The sequence below is a fragment of the Carassius carassius genome, chromosome 3, assembly GCF_963082965.1.
Source record: "Carassius carassius chromosome 3, fCarCar2.1, whole genome shotgun sequence".
Classification (NCBI taxonomy): domain Eukaryota; kingdom Metazoa; phylum Chordata; class Actinopteri; order Cypriniformes; family Cyprinidae; genus Carassius; species Carassius carassius.
Window position 1 is genome coordinate 19,497,302 of NC_081757.1, and position 12,059 is coordinate 19,509,360.

Here is a 12,059-nt window from a genome sequence, read left to right on the forward strand (position 1 = left end):
GGCCAACAGAGGGAGTGTTTGGGGAAAATATAGTCATCATTTTTGCACATACATTTGATGTAGAAATTACACACTTAATCTTACTTAAACGCGCTGTATTAAAAGTTAACTGAATTATTGAAAAAAGATAAATTGAATTACTATATAATTGCATATTGCTTTGGGACTCTAAACAAATTGTGTTTCAGATGGATTCACAGCACCTTAAAGGAACAATCCACAAAATAAATATTCTGCCTTTGTTTACTCACCTTCACGTTGCTCTAAATCTGTAGGACTTTCTTTCCTTTCTTCTGTGCAACACAAAGATGTCCCGAAAATGTATTTTTTGGCCCATGCAATAAAAGACAAAGGGGTCCAGTGTTTTTTGGGCCCTCTCCAAAATATCATTTGCAGAAGAGAAAACTTCATGCTGGTTTGGAACAACACGAGGGTGAGCAAATAATAAAAATTTTTAGTCAGAGATAAGAGTTCCTGTAAATTGTCTCACCAGCTTGTTGATCTTATTTCATCATAAGCTTAATCATTTCTAGGAGTATTTGTAAACATATTTACACTGTGTACATACATATCTGCTGTATGTAAATGCTACTATACAGTAGGTTCAAACTTTGACTGAGAATATGTTTTCAAGTTGTTGGTTGACTCTGATCTGCATACATGATTGGTGTTTGTGTCAGAGGAAGCCTGCTTCGTCAGTAGAATCTCTGTCTCTGATCCCTCTCTCTCTCTCTCACCAGCTCTCTTTTTGACCCTCCCTCTCTCTTAGGACAGACTGCATGCTCTCTCTTTCCCCTTCCCCAGTCAACCTTCTTTCTCCATTCTCCTCTTTCTCTCTCTCATTCTCTCCCCCTCTCTTTTTAGCTTTCTCTAAAAGTTATCTGGTGAGGAATGGAGAAGACGTTTGGATGATTTTGACTCAACCATCAGGTTGTACATTTCTTTGACTCTTCTCTCTTGAGTGCAGTGCTGTGTCCTTTAGACTGTGATTTGTGCTAACAGTGCGTGTGGGAGACTGAGACATGTGAGCTGTATTAGGTGAGTCTGGTCAATCTCAAATCATCTGCGGCTTAGTGACAGTGACTCTAATCTCATTGCTGTCTGATTCTTTCATCAACTGTTGCTAGTGTTGTTGAACAGCAGTGTGTTGTATGGTCCTGTGGTTCGTAGCTGTTTAAAGCCAGGTGTCATAATCTGTATATTTGTTTCAGAGAGAAAGGAGGATATTGCAAGCTGCTGTTGTTAGCAGAACTCTTCCTAACCCTGTCAGTGAAACTCTAAAAATAGTGCACTTATGCATGTACACTTGAGTTTTTGTATATAAATAAGACACCTTAGTGCACCACTGTGTAAAAATAAAGGAAAGTCTTTTTACAGAGTCAAGCAAATGATTAAACTACTGTGGTTATAGGCCACTGAGTGTATGTGAGCGAGACAGGGAGACTTTAATTTCTATCATGCTGACAAAGAGATAACTCAGATATTTAAACCTCTTATTGCAGACTATATAGGTTATTTATTTAGAAAAAAAAGATAATCGCTCTGACCATAATTTCTGATTGCATTAGCTCCATCTGAAGCCAGATATATTGCACATTTAAGCAATTTTGTATGAGATGCTGTGCTATATTATAGTCAAAGCAAAAGGGCACCAATAGGAATAAGTGTTTTCATCAAGATTTAAGTTGTGATTTATTTATTTTTTCTTTTACCCTTGGTTGAGTGTTTTTGGCACTTTAAAATGGGTTTTTGAGTACAAGTGTGGGCACGCACCATTGGTGGAAAGTTCTACCAAGGAAGAAGATGAGAGCAGACTAAATGAATGAATGAACGGTGACAGCATGGGAAGAAATGAGAGAGAGGAACGGGAGCTCAGACAGTGTTAAAAACCCAGACGTGATGATGTGACAGCAACACTCATGCAGTGCATGTACTCGGCTACTCTAAATACAGGGTTAGAGAATTTCATTTTTTATAAACTCAGAAACTGTGGTATTTATATGACCGATTACATTTTCTAGACATGTTTTTATGTGCATTCTTAAAAGCAAAACACTTTTAAAATGTTCATTAGACTTTGTGTGCGTGTGTGTGTGAACATCTCTAGTAACATTATTTGGATTTGAACTAATCAAACTAGGAAATGACCTAGTTTTCCCTAGAAGATCATTATTATGAGTTAATCCATTTATCAATCCAAAATTGGTTTATAATTGAGGACAAAAGCAGTTTATCAAAAGAAGCAAATATTCTAGCTCTTTGTTTCACAGTCACCATGCAGACTTACACATTTCCGAATCAGCTGCAGAGACACAGGCTTGATGAACAGTGATGATAAAACTAAAGACTCTTTGGAGATATGAAGGATGCAATACTACTCTATAGGTACTCAATATTAACATGAGACATGTGTCTCCTTTAAGTTTCTGTATAATTACCAGGCTTTGTCAGAACAGTCAGAGATGTAGGTGCAGAATGACGAATTATGCATAAAAATATGTCTAAAAGCTGGGTCTGCTGAATTAATGGGTATCTGTGCTAATCATGAAGACATGCCAAATCAGAAACCAGCTTCAACGCTTTATATTTACCCCCACAAATGTTGAAAATATTCAATTACGCATGTAAAAGTAAATTTTCTAAAATGCCAAAATAAATCAGGATGGAGGTGGAAGATTAGGAAATATATACTTTGAAATTGAAAACCCCTGCCTCTCATTATATGCTGTAATAGTAAGTTAATATGAAGTGTGGGTAGACTTGGGTCATCTTTGCTCACATTCAGTTGTAACCTACAAGCGCCCTGCAGTGATCACCAGTGCCGAGGTAATAGAGAAGAGGTCGCGTCTGACTCATCCACTCAAAAACACACTGAATTGAGTTTTTCAGTGAATGTAGTTTCACTGAAATTCACAAAGGGATTTCAGAAAAGGGACACAGCAGCCCTTAAGCACACACACACACACACACACATGGGGTTATTTTTATGGCACACACTTCACAGAATTGAACTGTGATGTTGAGATAAGTTGCGGCAAGGTCAGAACTTCACATGTATAATGGCCTGCAACTACAAGGCAGAATGCAGTCACAGCACCTGAAAGCGACTGCTGCAGCTGAAACCACTGACAGCTAAAACCAACAACCAAAAGTAGGCGTTAATCTCATCAATGCGGCTCTGCTAGCTGGCGTCTCATTTAACTTTGCTTTTCCCTCGTAAAACGTGCATGTGTGTGTATGTGTGTAGCTGTTAATCAACTTCTTTCTAACCTCTCCTTCAACCTCCAAGGCCTCCTCTCATCTCATCTCCTCTCCTCTGGTAGATTAGAGTACAGTTTTACTAGCACAGGTGTTGCGTTATCAAATGCATTTGTGTGGAGGGGTGCAAACTTCACTTTACAAACAAAGCAACATTAGCACAGTTAATCTGTTCCACTGTGGATCTGAGAGTGCGTGTGTATGTGACGCAGAGGCATGTCATAGCCAGAAACTGCCTCTGTGCTCTCATGTAAATATTTACTCAAACTGAAATGAGTCTCCCTCTCTCCCCCGCCCCTCTCTTTTGCCCTTTCTCTGTTCCTCTCTCCCTCTTTCTGTTATGTCTGTGGTGAGCTATGGTAAATTTCAGACATGTGATTGGGGCGAAAGGCATCTAAGTGTGATTCTACACCGAAAAGCAGTACGCAACAGAACAGAATTCAGAAATGGAAACCAGGGACATTTCCAAGTTGTGCATTACACAAGGTTAACCACACTATGTGGAGTGCATTAAAACGATGTAATATCTACTAATAGTGCAATAATAAATCTGTGAGTTAGGCCTGTTGCGATAGTTGATAAATCAATTAATCGCAAGATTTAAAAAATGAGATAATATTTTCGGCCGCGATCATTTTTTTTTTTACATTTTTATTAAAAAAAATGTAACGTGTCATGATGTGGGGTTAGTCTGGAGTGCAACCTGTGGTCACCCCGTGGCAGAAAACACACTCTCCGATGGCACAGATGTCCCAGGAATAAAGAGATAATGTCTCGCTAGAGTGGCCAGCTTTGGGAAGCGCCTTTCACTTGCTTATGGATGTTTGTGTCGCAAGTGATACTGCATTGTACTTGCACTACTGCTTTATTTTAATACCGGTAGCAGATTTTGCATGTAACTTTGTTGCCCTTTCTGTCGAAATGGGTCTACTTTTCGCTCGCTTCGTTTGGCTTGCTCAGCTAAATATGTCTGTAGGCGTGTGATTGTGTATGTCAAGGCACCCAGTGAGTTCACACACACACACACACACACACGTGCGCGCTCGTTTTCTCCTTCTTTCCAAAGCGTTTCAGTAATGGATTTCTACCACCGAAAAACCCTTGCTGTAACTCTGTTACAAGATTTATTCACGAAGAAAAGTAAAAAACTCTGCAGTGTTTGGGTGCACCCAATTTTTTACAAAAAAACAACGTGTATTTTCACCCTGAAGGAAGCTGATTGAGTTGGTTCTTTTCACATGACCTGGTGTGCTTGCGTCGTTCTGAAAAGCTGGGATGTTTTTAACTAGATGTGGTGCGGGCACGCGCCTGGAAAAACAAGCGCGTCTCTTCCATAATGAGCGTGCATATCGCATTTGAAAACGAACATGAACACAAAAAAAGACGTGATATGTGAACGGTCCCTTCATCGGTCAAAATGTTTACTCTCGGTTAACGGTTAAACGGTCAATATGCATCCCTAACTGGGATATAAACATAATATAACATACAAACATACAAAATTAATTAATTTTAAGTCACACAAAGTCAACATATTTGTATTTCTTGCTCTGAATCTGCCATAAAATAAAATAAAAGTTTATTGATCTTTGAAAAGGTGTACCCGTGTTATTATGCCATTATCATTATATTAGTTGAAACTGGTCTTAGAACGACAATAATATCGTTTATCGTGATTATTTCTTGGACAATTAATCGTCCAGCAATATTTGTTATCGTGACAGGCCTACTGTGAGTTTTATTATTGCAAAACCAGCAACACTACCCCTTGATGGTTAGTCATATAATGTAGCGATCCAGTATCTTTATTTTATAACTGCGTGATTCCTTGATGTGCAAAATGACTGTGTATATATGTGGATTTGCTGCTTAAGAAAAATTTCTTAATTATTAATGCTGGAAACTATGATGCATTTTTTTTTTCAAGATTCCTCAATAAGTGGAAAAAGTTGATGAAAAAGTTCAAAAGCTAATTTTTACTGAGAAAATCTATTTTTTTTTATTATTATAATTTTTTTAAATGTGAACTTGTATTACTGTTTATTTCATGGTTATACTACATTTCAGAGTCATTTAATAGCAAATTTGATTGGTTTTACAGAACCATATGAAACCAACATTAATACAAAAAGTGTGTTGTTCCTTTTGTTTAATGTAATCTCTCTTATTTGTCAATGACCCATAAACACATAACACTTCAGTGTAGTGTGTGTGTGAGTGAGGGGGGAGACAACTGACCGCAGACTGTTTAAGCACTTCCTCTTTCCCATGGTCTAGGGCACAACCTGAGAGGAACAGCACTGTCGTAATCACACACATCACACAAAATCCCTAATGGCAAGCAGAAAGAAATCAGCTGCACAGTGCACACGGAGAGTTCAGTGTCCCTCTGGACAGGCACACATGCGCACACACATCCAGTCAAATACAGTGAAGCTCAACTCACACTAGATTACAAAGTGTTTGAGGTTTGTGCCTGAATATCCTCTCTGTGAACTTCAATGTCTCTTAATTGTAAATGGAAACAGTCAGTGCTTAGGTGTTGAGATGGAGTTATTTGCAGGTGATTATAAAAACAGCTGACTGCTTATCCAACAAGGAGATTTTGAAAATCATTTTTAACTTGAATATTTTAGTTATGATGCTTAAAAGGGGATGAATTAAGAGAATTATCCAATCTGAGAGGATTTTAGACTGTCGGCACTGTCAAGTCTCAAGAAATTGTTTCTCTTATAATTGTTCCCTTTTCAAGCATCAACACTCCAGCCATCAAATGCTGCTTGTGTAAAAAAATCACTGCCTTCAGCAACACATTTCAAGACAATTGCTGTCAGAGTTTAATTGTATGCTGTAAGCAGTTTTCCCATTGGAATGCATAATCTGTATTGGCCTTAAAGTCATAGTTTTGTTCTCTCTCTCTCTCTCTCTCTCTCTCATATATATATATGATTGAATATCTGTAATTTGAAGGGCTGCATTCTGTCACGCAGATATTAAGCTGCACTCTCATGAAAAAAAAAATGTACACAAGCTGTCACTAGACTGGTCCTGGTTTAAAAGGTACTATTATGTACCATTTAGGTACTAATATGTAACTTTAAGGAACTAATATGTACCCTTAATGGTAAACAAGTACAACAGTGTACCCTTATAAAGCGTGCCATCCCAGTGACAGCTTTTGTAGCTGTTTTTGAGAGTGCATATGCAATTTGCTATATATCATATCAAGTACCATATAGTTTGACAATGAAAATGATTTTGAGACCCTATTTGTTGCACTGTCAACACATTAGATTCATGTTAATATGGTCTGATGGACCATAATTATAAAGCATTTTCTTAAGACATGTCAAGTAGACACCTCATCCTCTAGTTTATTTTGAACATCTGTAGTTTTGTACACTTTTTCTTTTTTTCTCATTTGACTCTTGTCTCCATTTAACCTTTGCTTTCTGAAGCACAATATTTCATGTGTTCTTCAGATCCATGATTTAAGTCTGGCTGTGTGAATTTGGTTCGTGCTGTTTAATGCGTTTTGTTTAGAGCATTGCCGGTTGCTTCTGGATATGCTGAGATCATTTACTCTTTAACACACTTTCATCCTGACTGTGACTCAATATCTGTATGTGTTTCTATTCTAATGAGGTGAAACTGCAATTTTAAAAAAGTATAACAAACGTAATGGCTTACTAGTTATGATAAAATCTAGAAATAAAATCTGCCGTATTATAACACTAGGTATGATATGTTATTGTAAGAAATTCCTAAAAAATCTGGTTGCTGGTTGGGTTACACGCTTGGTACGAAAATGAGTGGACACAACATTTCTGCATGGCATCTGTGTCGAGTTTTCTTTTAACAGTGTGTCATTCACAGCACACAAACTCGTCATGCAAACCATAGGTGGTCTTTGCATCTCTCACAAGGCTCTTTATAGCAGATGAACAATACTGCCCTGTTAAAGCCTGCATATGCAAATCATTGTCATCACAACACCAGAAGCCCACTTAATAGGACTGATCGACGCATGTGTTGTTTGTTATTCATTTATTTGCTCTTAGCTATTTACTCTTTAAAATTATTTAATGGTACTATATTCATACACACAAGCGTTAAGTTACTGTATATCACACTTCGGATGACAGCTTTTTTAATATTTCTGAGCATAATGAAGGAAGGATCATGTTATATCCTGTTAAGTTGTGAAAATGTAAGCGTTGACATGCAAAGTTGTGCATGATGCGAGAGCATAGTAAATAAGTAAAAGGTCATTGATGTGCTGCCATTACCAACATGCCCTAACATTTAAAGATTTCTTGCATGCTTTGTCTCATTTACTGTTGTTGATTCATTTTTTCAACTGTGTGAAATCTTTAAGTTCATGAATTTTGGGTCCTTTGGCATAATTGTTGAATGTGCTAATCAAACTGAAATGTCAGCATTTAATAAGTGTTGGCACCTGAAGAATTTCAGCTTGCTTTTGTCATCAACATGAATTCAAGCTCATTTCCCCTGTTTTTACTTTTAAATTAGCTTTGCCATCAGCTAATGCTCACAAAGAACACAAATTATTTGCTCTTAATGCTGTCATCAAATTTAATGTCAGCTAATTATTAGCTATAAGCAACAACAACAAAAATCTACTTATCAGTATCAGTCTAAATTGAATAAATTAATTACATTTTAAACGTCCTATATAGTGATACAGAAGACATTGGATCTAACCGGTTTAATATTTTGCTGTACCATATAGAGGGTAGACAGTGGAATAGAATGTTTGTTTTGTCAATTCTGCATATGTGTACAGTTTTTCTCAAGAAGTGTTAAATGTGAAGTTTCTATTTAAAGTAGCCTTCACAAACCTTAACCTTTAACTCCAGACCACAGCAGTTTATCATGCAATACTAACCCACCCACACGCCATCTTCTCTGCCGCTTTCTTGCTCAGAGATAGGGCTTTAATCTGGTCATGGTATAAGCATTAGCTCTGCTGGGTCACACACACACACACACACACACACACACACACACACACACACACACACACAATCCAGCCCCTTAAGACATGAGTGTCATCTGGTGCAGTTGTGTGTGTTCTGTTTGGAGAACAAACAGCCTAAAATGCTTGAAAGGGTGAAGTGACCGGCTGTGTAGATTAATCTGAGATGTGCAGAAATGTATAGCATTTCATTTATGATGTTCACTGTGCAGAGTACATTTGTCACAGTTTGTTTCAGCGATACCATAGTGTATGGATGTGAAATTGCTATAGGCACACGAGTGACTTTATTTTGTGTTTGTGTTTGCTTGACTATGAGCTAAAATATTATATTGTGTGCTCTTCTCTCACTATGTGATACTTGAATTAATCTCTTGATTTTATAGATGATGTTGTTATAGTGTTATATTATATTCCACACAGAACTTGTGTCTACAGAATTCAGCAAATAGTTTTCTAGGCCTGGTCAAATTACATCTTCACTTTATCTATAACTGTAACATATCTATTTTCATACGGTTTTTAACAATCTATTTATTTATTAATTGTTTTTAATACAGAACAGGATAGATAAACAGATTTATTTTTTCAGAGAGAATTATTGAAAAGAATTGATGCCATGTTGAATTCACCCATCAAATACTAACAATAACACCATTCAGAATCTGGAGAAATCATGTCACAGTGAAAATCAGTGATGCAATTACACATTTAACTGTATTTTATATATCTTATCTATTACTACTCTAATTTATTACAGGGTGCTGCAGTTAATTAATCGAATTAATCGCAAACTAAATTTGGCTGTGAAAAAAAACAAAAAATAATTTAAAGCTATTATTGTGTTAAATGTTTAGGCTACAACGGCCTAACTTAAAGTATGGAACATAAAAGAAGATACTTCCAGAAGCATCTCAGTATTTTTGTTCACTTTCTTTTATGTTTTATGTCATTCAGGTTTGAAACAACATGAGGGTGAGTAAATGATGACAGAAATTATTTATTTATTTTTGGTGAACTATCTTTTTAATGTTTTTATTTAGTTATTTTAATAAATTAAAATACATCGCTGTGTTGCTCAGAGACTCACAACAGGTGTGCAGTGGCTATATAAGCTAGGTTAGGTAATATTTTTGTCGGCAAAATTGAACAAAAACACACAATATTGTCTTACAAATAACATATTAACTTCTTATTTACTATAAAATCACATTTGCACCTTATACAGTCTATGATTTGCACTCATTGTCTTTGTGACAAAAAAAAGCACTTGTGTGATTGGCTATTGCTCTCGCTGCTGGTGTGATATCGCTTATCAAATGATATAAATGACACAAAAAACTCATACAGTTGCCCCAATATCTTGAATTTTAGGGGATAACTTTGTTTATGGGGTTGTTGCCATGCATCATATTTGTCAACAGTAAGTTACTGAATGAAATGTATTCTGCGTGGCCAGTACATTAACTGTGTTAAAATATTTCAATTGCATTATTTTTTCATAACTAATTATTTTAAAGTATTAAACTGACAGCCCTGATGTGTGTGTGTGTGTGTGTGTGTGTGTGTGTGTGTGTGTGTGTGTGTGTGTGTGTGTGTGTGTGTGTTTGTGTGTGTTTGTGTGTGTTTGTGTGTGTTTGTGTGTGTGTGTGTGTGTTTGTGTGTGTGTGCTACATACATATATATGAACAGCAAAAGCATCTTCCTTATCAAGAACGACAGGTCCTAGAGAAGCAAATAAAAACAACTTTTACATGCATTTGATGAAGATAAATTACTAATGATATGTCTTATTAAACTTGTATAGATATTATGTAAACACACATCTTTCTTTAAATGTCAAGATCACCCTTATATCATTAAACCATAAACCACAATATAATATGCTTTCACAACTGGGGATCTTATCAGGAACAACTGCAGAGCCTAGAACAGCAAATGATGATGATAAAATAAAGCACTTACCTTTTAACAAAACCCTTGCATTGTGCACTCATGTTGCACCTTACTTCATTCAATATATATATATATATATATATATATATATATATATATATATATATATATATATATATATATATATATATATATATATATAATTTTTTAGTTTTTTTCCACTCTGGTAGAGGAGCACCAGTCAAAAAGTGGTCCGTTTGATTTGACGTGTGTTGAGCACCACATGGAATCTTCTAGACGACTGTGAAAAGTTAGTGTTGTAGTCAGACAATCTTACGGTCTGAATATATCAGACTATTGAGTTAATTGAGTTGTCTATGCAGTCAAGTGGACTGAAACATGCAGACAGTCTTGGAGGCCGAATATTATCGTCAAATGAGCAGACTATTGTAGTCAATTGAGCAGAATGAATACAGACACATGGGTCATATCTATAAATGAAAGCATCGTGAAGTGCTATCAGACATCTTAAGAGACTGACAGGGATGTCTGTTTGCATATGATGGGAGGATAGTGGTGTTATGCATTCCTTAAGAAAAAGAAAGAGAATAGAGAATTTTAGGCCAGTTTTTAGGGTTTAAAATCTGCGATAAGTGACTAGAGATGAAGATTTCAGCAATATTTTGGTCAAAAACTCTTTTGACGGAAAGGTTTTTTTTTTTTTTTTGCAGTATTGTTTGCATTTTGCACCTGTGACCAGCATTTTGTGTATTATTTTTTGTGAACAGTGTCAAGTATATAGCAGCATCAGACATTCAAACTTCAATGTATTCATGTTCACTGTACCGCACTGGGATTTTATTATTTTTTTAAATCAAGATTTGGTTTAGTGCATTGATCAAATCGCAAAAGACTGCAATTTAATTCTAAATATTTTGATGAGCGGTTTAATTTAAAGTGATGTGCTGCTCTGTGTTTGTATTATGTGCTACACACATGTAAAATATGTTTTCAGCTGCTCAGTTTACAGTACATGCTGCTGTAAAGCTGGATTCAGACATACATTGTGAGCTGCGTGTTTTTTTACTCAATGTACCCCTGTGGTTTTCCACCAAAATAAAAGCTTAATGTTGTATTGCCTAAAGATGTAAGTATTTCAGAAATAATTGACAACTGTCTGTTGAATTATTAAAAAATAAGGCACACCCGAGTAGGGCTGGACAATTATGGCCTAAAATCAAAACCTCGATTAATTGAACATTTTACCTCGATTACGATTAATGAACGATTATTTTGTTTCTGTTTTGTTTTTTTGCCCTCATAGTTTACTGACAAGGTTTGTACTGTAAATAAGATTGACTATCAGCAGTTATTTTATCTATGTTCGTAACATTTCTTACTAGGGTTGGGTTTCATTTGAATTTTATCGATTCCGATTCTGCTTATCGATTCCGATTCTTCCAATATATATAAAAAAGTCAAATATTTAGATGTCAAACATTTTTACAAAGCATTCTGTTGCAGCTGAATAACATGAGCAAACACAAAAATGCTATAATAAGTTTTGAGATTCCAAGCTACTTTAGTGATAAATCACAGGACAGCGCTGACAACTAGTTCCTCTGTGAGCGATCTTCATAGCTACTGTTTATATGAGTGTTCGTGCCACAATGCAGCTGCGCGAACATGGTAGCTCGATATAATAATACACATCCGATCATCTAATCGCTTGAATGTCCAAACCATAAAACAAATACAACTGACAAAGTTTAGTGAAGACGCAAGGCTCATCGCTCATGCGCCACCACTATGTGTTGAAACGGCGTTCAGCTCCGTGTTTTGCTTATATGCCACTGACTGGATGGGGCAGAGTCATGTGGCTACACACGTGCTAATGCTTTTAAGG

At 36.2% G+C, this 12,059-nt stretch overlaps 1 protein-coding gene across 4 annotated transcripts in view; it reads left to right on the forward strand.

The window, feature by feature from the left end:
* Positions 1-800: 800 nt before the first annotated feature.
* Positions 801-12,059, forward strand: part of dgkza (diacylglycerol kinase, zeta a) — a 60,115-nt gene continuing 48,856 nt past the window's right edge. For all 4 annotated transcript variants that reach the window (XM_059532858.1, XM_059532866.1, XM_059532875.1 and 1 more), the window contains exon 1: positions 801-930. The gene's annotated coding sequence lies outside the window, so the exon portion shown is untranslated. The remainder of the gene's footprint in view (positions 931-12,059) is intronic.